This window comes from Mesoplodon bidens, assembly GCF_964165515.1.
Source record: "Mesoplodon bidens genome assembly, chromosome: 1".
NCBI classification, from domain to species: Eukaryota; Metazoa; Chordata; class Mammalia; order Artiodactyla; family Ziphiidae; genus Mesoplodon; species Mesoplodon bidens.
In genome coordinates, this window is record NC_138176.1 from 2860670 (window position 1) to 2876144 (window position 15475).

Genomic DNA, 15475 nt, shown 5'->3' on the forward strand with positions numbered 1-15475 from the left:
CCCCTCCTTAGATTCAATTAACTTCCTAAAACAGCTCACGGAACTCAGGAAGCCCGTTTACTCACTAGATTACCAGTTTATTGTAAAAGGACATTGAAGGATACGAATCAACGGCCAGATGGAGAGACACATAGGATGAGTTCCTGAGCAAAGGAGGTTCTGTCTTCCTGGAGCTTGGGCCCTGGCGCACTGGTTGTGGAAGCGTCTGGTTCCCCGTCCTGGAAGCTCTCCGAACCCCCTCCTCCTGGGTTTTGTGGCGGCTTTGTTATGTACGCATGATTGAACACTGCCTCTGTGCCCTCTCCCCTCCCCGGAAATCCGGGGGCGGGACTGAAAGTTCCATCCATCTAGTTTTCTACCTTGTTCCTCAGGCAGCAAGTCCCCCCACCCCCCAGGTGCTTTTCAAAAGTCACTTCATTAGCATAAACCCAGTCGAGGTGGAAAGGGGCTTGTTATGAATAAGGAGACACCCACTTCACCTTTATGGCTGTGAAGTGGTTTCAGGAACTGAGGACTAGAGACCACATATTATGACAGAGAACACTCACATTGCTCTAATCGCTTGGCAAATTCCAAGGGTTTGGGGAGCTGTGATCCAGGAACCATGGACAAAGACCACATATATCTGAAAAATACATTTTGGTCACCTGAATGACCATATATATATTTCTTATAAATCACAATTTTGCAAATTTATATGCCGTTAAGTCCACTCTGTTAAAGTGCACGGATCCGTGGTTTTAGTGTACGTACAGGGTTGTGTAGACATCATCATAATCTAATTTCAGAACGTTTTCATCACCCCCAAAGAAACCTGGTACCCATTAGCAGCTACCCCTCCCCCATCTCTGTCTCTTGATTTGCCCGCTCCGGCCAATTCATATACATGGAATCACACAATATTTGATCTCTTGTGACTGGCTTCTTTCACTTAGCGTAATAATGTTTTTAAGGTTCATCCATATTGAAGCATATATCAGTATTTTATTCCATCTTGTTTCTAAATAATATTGCATTGTATAGATAATACCACATTTTATTTAACCATTTCTCAGTTGATGGACATTCAGGTTGTTTGCACTTTTGGGATTTTATAAGTAATGATGCTGTGAACATTCATGACCGAGTTTTTGTGTGGACATATGTTTTCATCTCTCTTGGGTGGGTACCTAGCTGTGGAATTGCTGGGTTGTCAGCTAACTCTGCGCTTAACATTTTGAGGAATCACCAAACTGCTTTGTAAAGCAGCTGCACCATTTGAATTCCCACTAGCAACAAATGAGTGTCCCATTTTCTCCACATCCTTGCCAACACTTGTTTGGATTATAACCATTCTAAGTGGGTGGGAAGTGGTATCCCATTGCGGTTTTGATTTGCCTTTTTCTTTTTTTTTTTTTTGTGTGTGTGTGGTACGCGGGCCTCTTACTGCTGTGGCCTCTCCTGTTGCGGAGCACAGGCTCCAGACGCGCAGGCTCAGCGGCCATGGCTCACGGGCCCAGCCGCTCTGCAGCATGTGGGATCTTCCCGGACCAGGGCACGAACCCGCGTCCCCTGCATCGGCAGGCGGACTCTCAACCACTGCACCACCAGAGAAGCCCCTGATTTGCCTTTTTCTAATGACTAATGATGTTGAACATCTTTTCATGTACTTATTGACCATATGTATATCTTTGTTGGCAGAATTACTGTTCAGATCCTTTGCCCGTTTAAGAAATTGTGTCGTCTTCTTGTGGCGTTGAAAGACTTCTTTATATATTCTGGAGACAAGTCCTTTAAGGTGTGTATGGTATGTAAACAGTTTCTCCAAGAGCGTGGCTTGTCGTTTTACTTTCTTAATGGTGTCTTTTGGAGCCCCAGAGCTTTCGATACTGATCAAATCCGATTTATCAATTTGTGTCTCTTACGAGTCATGCTTCTGCTGTCTTATCTAAGAACACCTTTGCCTAAGCAGAGATCACAGAGGTATTCTCCTGTGTTCGCCTCTAACAATTTAGTACTTCTAGTTCTGACGTTTAGCTCTCTGATCCATTGTGAGTTCATCTTTGTGTGCAGTAAATGACAGGGCCCTGTGTTTCTCTTTGTGCATATGGATATAGAATTACACCAGCACCATTTCTTATAAAGACTCTTCTTTCTCTATTGAATTGTCTCGGCACTCTTGTCAAAAGTTAGTTGAGGGCTTCCCTGGTGGCGCAGTGGTTGGGAGTCCGCCTGCCGATGCAGGGGACACGGGTTCGTGCCCCGGTCCGGGAGGATCCCACATGCCGCGGAGCAGCTGGGCCCGTGAGCCATGGCCGCTAGGCCTGCGCGTCCAGAGCCTGTGCTCCGCCACGGGAGAGGCCACAACAGTGAGAGGCCCGCATACCGAGAAAAAAAAAAAAGTTAGTTGACCAGAAATGGAAGGGTTTATTCTGGACTCTCAATTCCATCCCATTGATCTGTTATGTGTATCCCTGTGCCATTACCACACTATCTTGATTACTATGGCTTTATATTAAGTTTTGAAATATTTTTCGTACATTATTGTAAAGTTTTTAGTGCTGCTTTAGTGTATGTTTCAGTCTTGTCTCCCCAGTTAGAATGAATGCACACTGAGCCCCAGCTCTGCCATCTCAAATCACCAGGCAAGTTACCTGAGGTTTGTGGACGTCATAGAAATAAAATTCCCTATCATTCCTACGTCGCAGAATTTTCGTTTGTTATTGAAATAACAAATGCACAGACTTCCCTGGTGGCGCAGTGGTTAAGAATCCGCCTGCCAATGCAGATAGAACCCTTCCCGGACCAGGGTTCTATCCCACTTGCCGTGGAGCAACTAAGCCCGTGTGCCACAACTACTGAAGCCCATGCGCCTAGAGCCCGTGCTCCGCAACAAGAGAAGCCACAACAATGAGAAGCCCGCGCACCACAATGACCCACTCGCCGCAACTAGAGAAAGCACACACGCAGCAACAAAGACCCAAATGCAGCCAAAAAAACCAAAAAACCCCCAAAAAGGACACATGCAGAAACACTCCAAGCTGTAGTTTTTTTGGGTTTTTTTGCGGTACGCGGGCTTCTCACTGCTGTGGCCTCTCCCGTTGCGGAGCACAGCCTCCGGATGCGCAGGCTCAGCAGCCATGGCGCACGGACCCAGCCGCTCCGCGGCATGTGGGATCTTCCCAGACCGGGGCACGAACCCGTGTCCCCTGCCTTGGCAGGCGGACTCTCAACCACTGCGCCACCAGGGAAGCCCCCAAGCTGTAGTTTTTTATCATTGCAGGGATGGTTTCTAGGCTCCACCCATGGAGAGCAGATTTTTACAATTTAGTGTTATAGTGTCCTTGGTAAACCATGCAAGCAGAATTAATCCTCAGGCTAGAGTGTGCATTTGTCTTTTAATTGGAAGTAAAGAGTGGTTTTTCTTCACTCTCCTCCGCTACCTTCCTCTAGGGAACCAGCTCTCGCTCCTGCCCGAGGCTTAACCTCGTTCATCTCCTCATCAGGAGGTGATGCATTCTCTTTGCTGAGCTAGACTTGATCCAGGGCGTGGATGCAAGCCCGTGCTCGATAAGGTGAGGAGTCTTCTGGAAAGGGCAGCTGAGGGAAGCGCAGCATCTCGATGTTATGGTCCACGTGGCTGAAGTCCTGGGATGCCCTGACAACATGGGGTTGAGAGTAGGGACCCTAGCTTCTGGTGTTTTCTATAGTTTGCTCTGTGCCGCAGAAAGCAACCCCTCCCCAAGAGCACAAGGTCGTTTCCAGGTGTCAGTGAGAGGGAATCTCTGCTTGATGGAAACACGCTTTCTTTCTCAACGACAGTCTGTTGGCCTTACTAATCCTGTTCATAAGCACTAACGGTTCTGTATCAGAGCTGATGGACGTCTGCGTCAGCTATTCCAAAGAAAGTAAACTTTCTTTACTATGATAGAGTTAAAAGTAACCTATAAAAAACTCACTCAGCAAATTTTCTGATAACTAGAACTCAGTTAACCAGCATCACACAGTTATAATACAAATGATCTTTAGAATAATCTCCATTAGTCAATAAAAATCCTTAAAATACCTTTGAAATGAAAGCTGAGATTATTGTGTGTGTGTGTGTGTAGAGAATTACCTTTAATTGCATTACCAACTTCTAATGATTTACACTGGCGTTCTAACTTAAATATGCTTGACATATATTAGCATATGTGTTATATATGCTTAACTTAAGGTTTTTAAGAGCGTGCCACTTTCTTGCTGTGCTGACTGAAGAGGGTACACTCTGTGTTTCTGTCAGGGTTCAGGAAGTTGGCGTCTTTATCCTCCACATCCTTCTGGAGCACAGAGTCGAGAAACGGGTTTCCAGAGGTGGCCGCATGTCTGGGTTCAGTCCAGGGCAGAGCTGGCCCTCGACAGAGCCGGGCTGGACAGTGCTCTGTGTGCTCCCTGTTTCTGGCTCACCTGTGTGTGCCCAGGCGCATCAGGAGAACAGCTCCTGTCTGGTTTCTACGAGCCAGGGCTGTGCACTCCGTTTCTGCCAGCTCGTGAAACCTTTACCCCACCTCCCGTTCACCCCACTCACCAAGCTGGCCGGGGCCCCATCGCTTCCAGTAAAGGAAAGATTCCCGGCAGCAAAGGCATGACCTGCCTTCTCCACGGAGGGAAGCTTGTCTTTCCCAGACCTGCCAGCTGTGTGTCCCATCATTGTGGGAACATGATACCTCTTTTATGTTTTAATTTATGCATCTTATCAAGTGTCTTCTCTTACTCAACCATGTTCCTGTTTCAACTCCTCTCTGGCGAGGTTGCTGTTCGGTAGATCTTCAATTATTAAGTAATGGGGTCTTTGTGTATACTCAGGATTTTAATTTTCTTTATACAGAGCAAGAGTCTTTTATTTGGGTGGTAAATCTTCATCTGCCTTTATGAAGGCTGACAGAGCCTCTCCAGTAAGGAGTGGAAGAGAGCAAGCCATGCAGCACAAACATCCCGGAGTTAAATGCCTCTGCAGCCTTCGTCTTCCTCTGGTCCAGGCCAATCCACGATAACTGGAATATTTCCTGAGTAAATGATACGGATCAGTATCTTATGCAGCCAGCTTTCAACAATCCACAGTAAATGGCAGAAAACATGAATAATTTAATCCACTCAGCTGGCTGAGGGCCACCAAGCAGGTGATCCCCACATTCCCTAGAGGAGCACAGCCCTCGCCAAGCACCCCAGTGTCAGGGTGGCTCCCCCTTTCCCCTGCCCCGGGATTTGGGGACCCAGCCCCGGCCACCTGAGCGCCGCGAGGAGTGTCAGCTTGTCGCCGGCTGTGGTCCCAGGTCTGATGACCTTACTGTGCCAGACGTTATTAGACACCAGAGAGGAAGAGTTTAGAGTGTAGCTCCAACGTGTGTAGACTTCATCCAGAAAGTGTGGCTTGCGGCCGCAGTCGCCCACCCATGCCCTTTGCTTTCCTTCTTGGCAAGCAGTGTTGGGAAGGAGCGAGGGAGACAATAATACCGCAGTTACCAGCCTGTGACGCTACTGACGGGAAAGTCACAGCCTGTGTGTAACGTGGCACGGGCGCGTTTAGTATCTCCACTTCGTCCCTTTGCCCCGATGTTTTCTCCTCCGTCCCGCAAAGCACGCGGTGTCCTGGTTGCCTGACCAGGGATGGAACCCACGCCTCTGCAGCGCAAGCGCGGCATCTTAACAACCGGACCGCCAGGGAAGCCCTGCCCAGATTACTGGAGCTTGACAGTAAACCCCTTTTACACGTCATGCCTTTTTTTGCAGTGTAAAGACTGAGCAGATCCTGAGTAAGCGGAGATCTAGGTCCTTGGTCTTTTCTTCTTCAACACTTTGGTCGGCTCAGGTGGGACACAGAAGGCGGCGTCATTTCCAATCATGAAGGCAATCCGCATGATTACGGCAGTATTTGTCAGTACTTTGATACACTAGGAAACAACATGGAAATCAAGTTACACTTAACAAGGGGACGTAGCAGAGCCTGCAGTTGAATTTAAAGACGAACAAGGACGGTCAGTGGGCACCAGCAACGGGACGGCGCTTCCTGTGGAGGAGACGCGGAGCTGGGGGCGCCGGCCTCGCGTGGACCCGATGCCGTGGTTGCCGGGACCGCGCGGCTGGCAGGGGTTTCTTCCCAGCAGACTCAGGGTCGAGCCGGGGAGGTGGGGACGCGGCTCTCCTCTGTGGGTGGCGACAGGGCATTGCAAGTGTTTTGCACGGTTCGTTTTAAGAGGGATCTTGACGATTTAGGAATTCCAGGGCAGCGTGTCTAGGATGGGAAGACTGTGGAAAACCTCAGAACGGGATAGTGAAAGGCAGTAGGTAAGTTTGGCTGGAGAGAATAGCCTCAAAGTACCTGAGAGCTGTCTTCACACATCGGAAAGGATTTTTATCTTATACACCTGTCACTGATTATTTTATGTTGCTCAAGAGGGAAAAATTAGAATTAGCGGGCTGTGGGAAGGCAATTTGGCTTGCATCCGTATTTCTAGAAGTGTGGCATACATGCCACAGTGGGTACGAGAGACTTTCTTACCTTCATTTTTAAAATTGTATTTCCAGATAGTTTTAGACTTACAGAAAGGTTGGGAAAAAAAACAAAAACAGAAACCCACATATAGAGAATTCATGAACACCCTTCACCTAAACAGCGTACATAATCGTAGTACAATTAGCAAACCATGAAGTTCACATTGGTGCAGGACAATTAACCAAACTACAGACCTTATTCCAGTTTCACCTGTTTTCCCACTAACATCCTTTTTCTGTTCCTGGATCTAATCCAGGACCCCACATTGCACTTAGTCCTGGTGTTTGCTTAGACTCTTCAAGTCTATGAGGCTTCCTCAGTCTTTCCTGACCTTGGCACTTTTTTCTTTTTTTTTTTTTAGTAAATTTATTTATTTTTGGCTGTGTTGGGTCTTCGTTGCTGCGCGCGGACTTTCTCTACTTGCGGTGAGTGGGGCTACTCTTCCTTGTGGTGCGTGGGCTTCTCATTGCGGTGGCTTCTCTTGTTGTGGGACATGGGCTCTAGGCATGTGGGCTTCAGTGGTTGTGGCACGCGGGCTCAGTAGTTGTGGCACGCGGGCTCAGTAGTTGTGGCTCGTGGGCTCTAGAGCTCAGCCTCAGCAGTTGTGGTGCACAGGCTTAGTTGCACCACGGCATGTGGGATCTTCCCGGACCAGGGCTTGAACCCGTGTCCCCTGCATTGGCAGGTGGATTCTTAACCACTGTGCCACCAGGGAAGTCCCGACCTTGGCACTTTTAAGGAGCACTGGTCAGTTATTTTGCAGAAGAACGTCACTCAATTTGGGTTGTCCAGCATTTTCTGTCACGAGGTTGAGGCCGTGCATTTTCGGACACAAATATCACAGAGGTGATGTTACACTTTTTTAGTGCATCCCATCGGGGGTCCATGATGTCAGGATGTCTCATTACTGGTGATATTAACCTTCATTCTATCTCTGGATGAAGGTGGTTTCAACCCCTGTAAAGTTACTGGTTTTCTCTTTGTAATTAATACATACCTTGGGGGAGATACTTTGAGACTGTGCCATATCCTACTTCTCCTTAAACCTTTGCCTACTGATTTAGCATCTGTTAGTAAATCTTGCCTGAAATATTTTTCACTGTGGTATATACTTAATGATGATTTTGTCTTTCCCTTATTCGTTTTATACTTATTAATTAGAATTCATCTGCAAGGAAGAACTATTCTTTCTCCCCCAATTATTCAATTATTTTTGTTTTGGTTAGCCTCACAGGTATTTATTCTGTGGATTACAATCCACTGCTATTGTTATTTATTTTATTGCTTGAGCTGTTTCAGCTTTGGCCATTAGGAACTCCTTCAGGTTGGTGCTAATTCTTTTTGATGTGCCCTTGTCCTTTAAAAAAAAAACAATTTTCTTATTTTGGGTGCCAGAAAATGTTTAAGGCTCAGCTTATATTTTCCTTGCTCCATCCCTGAATAAACCACTTTCCACGGAGCCCAGATTCCTTTAATGGGAGAATGATATTTAGAAACCAGTATCTAGGGGCTTACGTGTAGTCTTGCTGCTAGGATGCTATTGTCCTCAGCAGACATAGCTAGGAAATGTATTTATTATATACATATTTATAATGTATACATTATAAAATACATATTTTATATGTGTGTAAATGTATATATATTTGTATTTACATATATATATACATATGTATATATATCTCTGTATCTCTATCTGGATATGTATTAAAAACTGTGCATTCATACTAATAATTCCATTTCTAATCCAGCACCCCTGGGTTCATTGTAGCCTTCTCCCTTTCTTTATTTGTAGTTTTTCTTCATTAATAGAAAGCTGGCTCTCATTATTGACAATATATTTACCTATTTATTCAATCCTAGTATGCCAATAAAGCTTCAAAACTGGTAACCCTGCGAGAAACAGATTTACTAACTAGAGTCAGTAATTGCATACAGCCTCTTTACTTTAAAAGAGGTACTTTTAAAGAGGCGGCCTCTTTGCTTTTCTCTTTATCCTTGAAGTTCTGCAGTTACATTGTGATATATCTGGATATGGGTTCTTTTTCTGTCAATCCTGTGTGACGTTTGGTTGGATTTTCAAATCTAGTTCATTTCATGCCTTGGTTCTGAAAAATTCTGTCATTAGTTCAAATATTGCCTCACTATCATTTATTTATTTTAACCCTCCAAATCTGGAGGATGTATGTGTGTTGGATCTTCTCAATCTACCTTCATTCTCCTTCACTGGTTTTCATAGTTTTTTGTATCTCTGACTCTGTGCTGCGGTCCAGGGAATTTTTTTCGTTCTGTCTCATAGTTGATTAGTTATTTTTCATCAGTGACTCACTGTTTAGTGATCTACTGAGTTTTTCCATAACTATACTTTTCATTTCCATAATTTCTAATGGGCTCTTTTTGTCTGTCATTAGCCTTTTAAGTTTCTAGTCAGAATAGTATTTTCAAGGCTCACTGAGGATGATTCTGTCCTTCAGTGGCTATGTTATTCTTTTGTAATACAGTTCTGTTCATTTGTTATTGTGTGTGTTCCATTTGGGTCCCCTCTCCCTGACATGCTTTTTGATTTAAATTTCAAATTTATTGTTTGGGCACATGAAGTGTTACTACGGTTCTAAGACTCAGAGCTACCCAAGAACAAGCTCAGCAGGGTGGGGCTCCCACCTCATCCCTGGTGCCAGCCCCCTTCTGGCCAGCCCTTTCCCACCCACTCTCTTCAGCTTCTGATATATCCTCCCAGTATTTCTCTTGCACAGATGAGCAGAGAGGTGTATAATGTCTTATATCCCCTTCTTTCTTACATGCAGGATAGCAGATTATAGATATTCTTTTGCAGTTTGTCTGTTTACTTCACCGTATATCATGGAAATCACTGCAAGCCAGGGACCCTCCTCCTTTTTACCGCTGCATGGCGCTCCACTGCCTGGAGAGTACCATGTTTGTCCAGCCACTCTCCATCTAGGTTGTTTCCAATACCTTGCGCTTTAACCAGTGCTGCCATGAATAACGCTGTGCAGTTTTTACTTTTCACACCGTTGTTGCTGTGCCTGGAGGGCAGATTCCTAGAGGTGTCGTTTCTGAGTTAAACCGTGTGGCTTTGTTACATACCGCCGAATTTCCCTGCAGAGTTTGCATTCCCATCAGCAATGCGCCTGTTTCCCGCAGCCTCACCAACAGAGGCTGCATCGCGCCTTCAACGTTCTGCCAGCCTGACAGATGACAGCGGATCTTGATACTGTCTGAACCTTCACTTCTGTGAATATACGTGAGTTTGAGCTTTTCCCGTGTTTGGAGGCCATGTTTATAACTTTGTTCATCAGTTGTCTGTTCACGTCGTTTTTTCCTATTTTCCTCTTGGGTTTCTGCTGCTTTGTCCCTCAATTTTTATGAGAGTTTCATGTATTAGGGTTATTAGCTCTTCTCTTGTGGTGTATGCTGCTAATCTTTCCCTCTAACTTGGAGTTATCTCTTTATTTTGTTTAGGGTTTTGTTTTGTTTTGCCCTGCAGACATTTTTATTTTTATATAGTCAAATTTATCAATTTTTGTTTTGTTGCTCTGGATTTTGAGTCATAGTTAGAAGGTCTTTCCCTACACTGAGAAGCATCTATTCGCATTTTCTTCTAGGAATTATAGTTTCTTTTCTTTTTTACATTTAGCTCCCTAATCCATTTGAGGTTTATTTTTGTATGTGGTATGAGATACAGATTGTATTTCATCTTTTTCCACATGGCTGCCCGGTTGTCCCAGCACCATGTATTAAAGAGTCCATCTTTATCCCACTGGCTCGAGATGCCAGATTTTCACACACATTCAGGTTTCTTTCTGAACTTCTGTCCCATTGGTCTGTGTATCTGTTTATCACCAGTACTACCCCTCCTTTTGCTCGTTGAAGTATAGTTGATTTACAATAAGGTGTTAATTTCAGGTGTACTTGTGAAATTTTTTTTTCAGATTGTATTCTTTTGTAGGTTATTACAGGATATTGGGTATAATATCTTGTACTCTACAGTAAATCCTTGTTGTTAAGCACAGTAGTGTGTGTCTGTTAGTCCAGTACTCCTACTCCCCCCCCGCCTTGGTAATTTGTTTTCTATATCTGATGGGTCTGTTTCCGTTTTGTATATAGATTCATTTGTAATATTTTTTTAGATTCCACATATAAGTGAGGTCATACAGTATCTGTCTTTCTCTGTCTGACTTACTTTACTAAGCGTAATATTCTCTAGGTCTATCCGTGCTCCTACAAATGGCAATATTTCGATATTTTTTATGGCTGAGTAATATTCCATTGTGCATATACACCACATCTTCTTACGTCAGTCGTCTGTTGATGGGAACTTGGGTTGCTTTCCGTGTCTTGGCTATCGTAAATGTGGTGCTGTGAACATTGAGGTGTGTGTATCTTTTTGAATTTGAGTTTTCATTTTTTCCAGATATATACCCATGAGTGGAATTGCTGGGTCATAGGTAGTTCTCTTTTTATTTTTTTAAGGTACCTTCATAATGTTTTCCATAGCGGCTGTGCCAATTTACATTCCCACCAACAGTGTACAAGGGTTTCCTTTTCTCTACACCCCCTCCAGCATTTGTTATTTGTAGACTTTTTGATGATGGCCATTCTGTAACTATTGGGTACATAATACCTCGAGGACAATGGTGAACCGAAGTGGAGACTGGGCATTCTTGCTTTGTTCCTGATCTTAGTGGAAATGCCGCTAGTCTTTTTCCAATAAATAAGATACTGGCTTTAGGATTAAGCTATGTATATTTTTTCATGTTAAGAATATAACACTCAATTCCTATTTTCTTTAGTTTTTATAAATGGGTTTTAATTTTGTCAAAGGATTTTTCAGCATCTATGGAGATAATATTGATTTTTCCTTAGCTTTATTAATACAGTGAATGATATTAATGGATTTCCTAATACTGAACCCAACTTTCATTTCTAGAAAAATATCCTACTTGGTCATGATATGTGATTGCTTAATGTGATATTTAATTCTATTTGTTAATATTTTATGTAATATTTTTGCATTGAAATTCATGAGTGATACTGGTCTGCAGTTTTCTCTCTTTGTTCTGTTTATCTGATTTATCAGAGTTATACAGGCTTCATAAAAGGAGTTGGAAAGTTTCCTCCCTTCTTGGTGCTCTGGAATAATTTCTGTGTAGTGCACTGGAATGATCTGATCTTTGAAAGTTTAGTGGAATTCCCCTGTGGAACCGGCTGGTCCTGGTGCTTCTTGTGGGGTACTTGCTCATAACCCTTTCTGGTTTTTTTTCTACCACAGGCATCTGTTTAAGTTTCCTATCTCTGATGGGGTCAGGTTTTGTCATCTGAATTTTCTTAGGAAGTTATCCATTTTGTCTACCTTTTCAAATTCATTTGCATACAAATCTGCAAAATAGTCTCTTACGATTTTTAAAATTTCTTGTGTTTCATTTTAGTTCCCTTGTGTCATTTCTTATTTTCTGTATTTGTGCTTTCTCCCCTTTTTTTCTTGGTTAAGTTAGCCAGTGGATTGTCTGTTTTGTTAATTCCTCTCTCCCCACCCCCAAATCCCCAGGATTTACATCTACTATCTTTCGATGGAAAAACCTCTACTTCATTAATCAGCTTTTCCCTCCATTATTTCCTTCCTTGTGTTTTCCTTTGGGTTACTGTGTTGTTCTTTTTCTAGTTTTTATGAGCTGAGATTTTATTAATTCATTAATTTTATGCTTTCATTTTTATTGGTAACATGTTAGTATAATGAATTTTTCTCTGATAACTGCTTTAAATCCATTGCATAGATTCTGATACGTAGTGTTTTCCTTGTGATTATTTTTTTAATTCTGTGCTTTCAGGTTATATTTCCTCTTTCATCTGGGAGTCAATAATCAGGTTTTAAAATATCCAGGTGGATGTGCCTTTCTGTTTTTTGTTTCTGTTAATAATGTATAGATTTATTGCATTGCGATCAGAAAGTGTTATTTTCAATATTTCTACCTCATGGAAATTATTGATGCTTCCTTTGTGACCTAATATATGATCAGTTGTTGTGAATGTGCTGTAGGTTCTTGAGAAGGATGTGATTCTGTGTTATCAGGGTATGAAGTTCAGTAAATATCCGTAAGATCTACCTTGATTGAGAACACCACTTAGATCATCTGTCTTCTTCTTACTTTTTGGAACCCTTGCTCTGCCTTGTACTGAGGATGGTGTATTAAGTCTCCTATGATTAGCATGATTTTGTCTCCTTGTATCTCTGTATAGTCTTTGCTTTGTAAAGGTGGTGGTTATATTGTTTGGTGCATAGATGTTCATGAGCATTAAGTCTTCACTGTGAGCTATGGCTTTTAGCATTAAATATGTCCTCTGTTGTATTTAATGCTTTGTGGCTTGAAATCTACTTGGTCTATTCCTTCTTTCTGTTTTCATTTGCCGGTATATGTTTGTCCATTCTTTTTATTTTTAGCCTTTCAAAATCATTTTATTTTAGGTGTGCCTCTTGTATACAGCATATAATTGGGTCTTGTTTTGTGAACCAAATTTAAAACCTTTCTTTAAAAATAGGTGAGTTAAGCTCATTAATATTTGACGTGACTGATTTATTTGCATGCAACTCTATCATAATATTCCATAATTATGTATGTTTTCTTATATTTGCTATTCCTTTATGCAATCTGTATTCTTTGCTTTTTTATTGAGATTTTTTATTTTGGATTTAGGAGGATTTGTATTTTCTAGTGATTAGTTTTGTATTTAACCCTATTTTAATGTCCTTAGTAATCGGTTTTATCATTTAACTCTTTACTGTCTGACTTATCAAGTTTTTCCCAGTATCGTTTAATATGCTCCTGTCACTTATACAGTATTGGCCTATACACAGTCAGAATTTTTCCTCTTTCCCTCCCCCTTCATCTCTCTCTTTTTTTTTTTTGCAGTACGCGGGCCTCTCACTGTTGTGGCCTCTCCTGTTGCGGAGCACAGGCTCCGGACACGCAGGCTCAGCGGCCATGGCTCACGGGCCTAGCCACTCCGCAGCATGTGGGATCTTCCTGGACTGGGGCGCTAACCCGTGTCCCCTGCATCGGCAGGTGGACCCTCAACCACTGCGCCACCAGGGAAGCCCTCTCATATTTTAGTTGAATTATTTCTGATTGTCAGAATATTTAATATTTGCACATTAGTCTTTCGACCTAATCCCACCTTTATTTTAAATTTAGTCTTAGATGTACATCTAAATACTTTCAAATGCTTACAAAAAATCCTTATGCTGGAATTTTCCCAGTCATCACTTGGTGAGATAAAGCTCACCTTCACGTAGAATCCTCAGGAAGGGCTGATAGGTGTAGTATTCTCTAAATTCATGTATGTTGAAACTCTTTTTCTGTAATCTTGATATTTGAAGGACAGCTTGCTGGATTTAAAATTCTTATTTCATATTTTCTTTCATTGAGATTGAAAAGAATGTTTCTCCATTGTCGTCTAACTTGTATGTTGGTTTTGAAAAACCTGATGCCAGTCCAGTTCCTTTGCACTTTCATTGATCTGCATGCCCAGGGGCCTTGAGGATTTTATCTTTATCTTTGAAATCTCCTAGTTTTATTAGGATATATATCTCAGTGTTGATCATTCTGGGTTAATTTTCCCAGGTGCCCTGTGAGCCTTTTCATTTTAAGATTCAGTCATTTTTTTTGTTTTGGGGAAGTTTTCTTAGGTTACAGTTTTAAACATTAGCTTTGCTCCATTATTTTGTTTTCCTCTTTTTGGAACTCTGATTTATGAACACTGTTCCTTCTTTGTCTTCCATTTCCACTGCTTCCTTTCCTACCCTCTTTTTCTTTATGTTCTTTTCCTTCTCTTGGTTGTGCTCCTGTCCTTCTTTAGTGCCTTTTATTAATTTTCACTTGAATTTATTCTCCTTAGTGCATTTTATAATTTATTCCTCATTTCTGAGATAACTGTGCTTTTTCCTTCCATTACTTTCCTGAACTCATTCAGGTCTCTTTTGGTTTCTCCCTGCTTTTGTCCCTTTCTGTTTTTACATTTTACATTTCTAATTCAAGGTGGTTTTTCGTATCTTCAAATGCTTGTTTGAGCGTTTAAGTATGTTTTTAGACTGTTTGAATTACAATCTTCTTTTGATTCCTGCTTGTTTTTCAGGAGGGATTTTTATGTTAATGGGTGTTTTGTAAAGATTGCTGGTCTAATGGCAGTTCTGTTAATTTGGCTGAGTCCAGGTGTAGCAGGTGTCTGTCTGTCTGTCTGTTTTGGTGATGGACAGGGGAGGGTGTGAGGCTCCTGGTATTATGGTCCTCCTTGCTTGCAGGACCCTAACTTCCCCTCTTTCTCCTTCTCATTTTCACCACCCAGCACCCAAGGGGCACTCCCCCAACTCATTTGCCTGTTTCCCTCTCAGGAGCTGTGAGTTTGGAGGAGAGCCTCTTTAAATGGCATCTGTTTCCACGGTGTGGACTTTGGAGGTCCTGCCTGGAGTCTGTGCTCCGGGGCTCAGGCTCCCCCCGGGCTGCCGTGTCTGGGTGGGCTTTCCGGAGGCCGATGACTCACACCCACACTGGCGTCCCCGCTCCGTCCAGCTCACAGCTTCTGCTTCTGCCCTTGCTCAGCATGGAGCCACGCTGGGGGTGTGGGCTGGAGTAGCGGGGACACCGCACTGGGGTTTGGTGGCTTTTCTTTCTCACTGGCCGTATTCTCAGATGTCAGTGTTCTCTGATTTCAGGTTGTGCCCAGGGTGTGGCTCAATGCGGAAGTGACTGTGACCTTTCTGTATTGCCCGGTGTTCAGGAGGAACTGTAGGGAGGGGGGTGACTGCCTCTGCCCTTGTCTCAGCCACCTGGATTCCACACTTTATTTACCCCAGGACATTATTCTCAATGGTTTAAGGGGCTCAGATGTCAACGTTTTCCATTTTCATCCTCAGGTATCTGTTTTAAGGCATGTCAGGGAAGACTAACACTAGCA

At 43.0% G+C, this 15475-nt stretch overlaps 1 protein-coding gene across 2 annotated transcripts in view; it reads left to right on the plus strand.

The window, feature by feature from the left end:
- The window catches only part of LOC308621144 (uncharacterized protein C10orf143), a 42415-nt gene that overhangs the window by 12411 nt on the left and 14529 nt on the right, over positions 1 to 15475 (plus strand). The gene's annotated exons all lie outside the window — the stretch shown is intronic.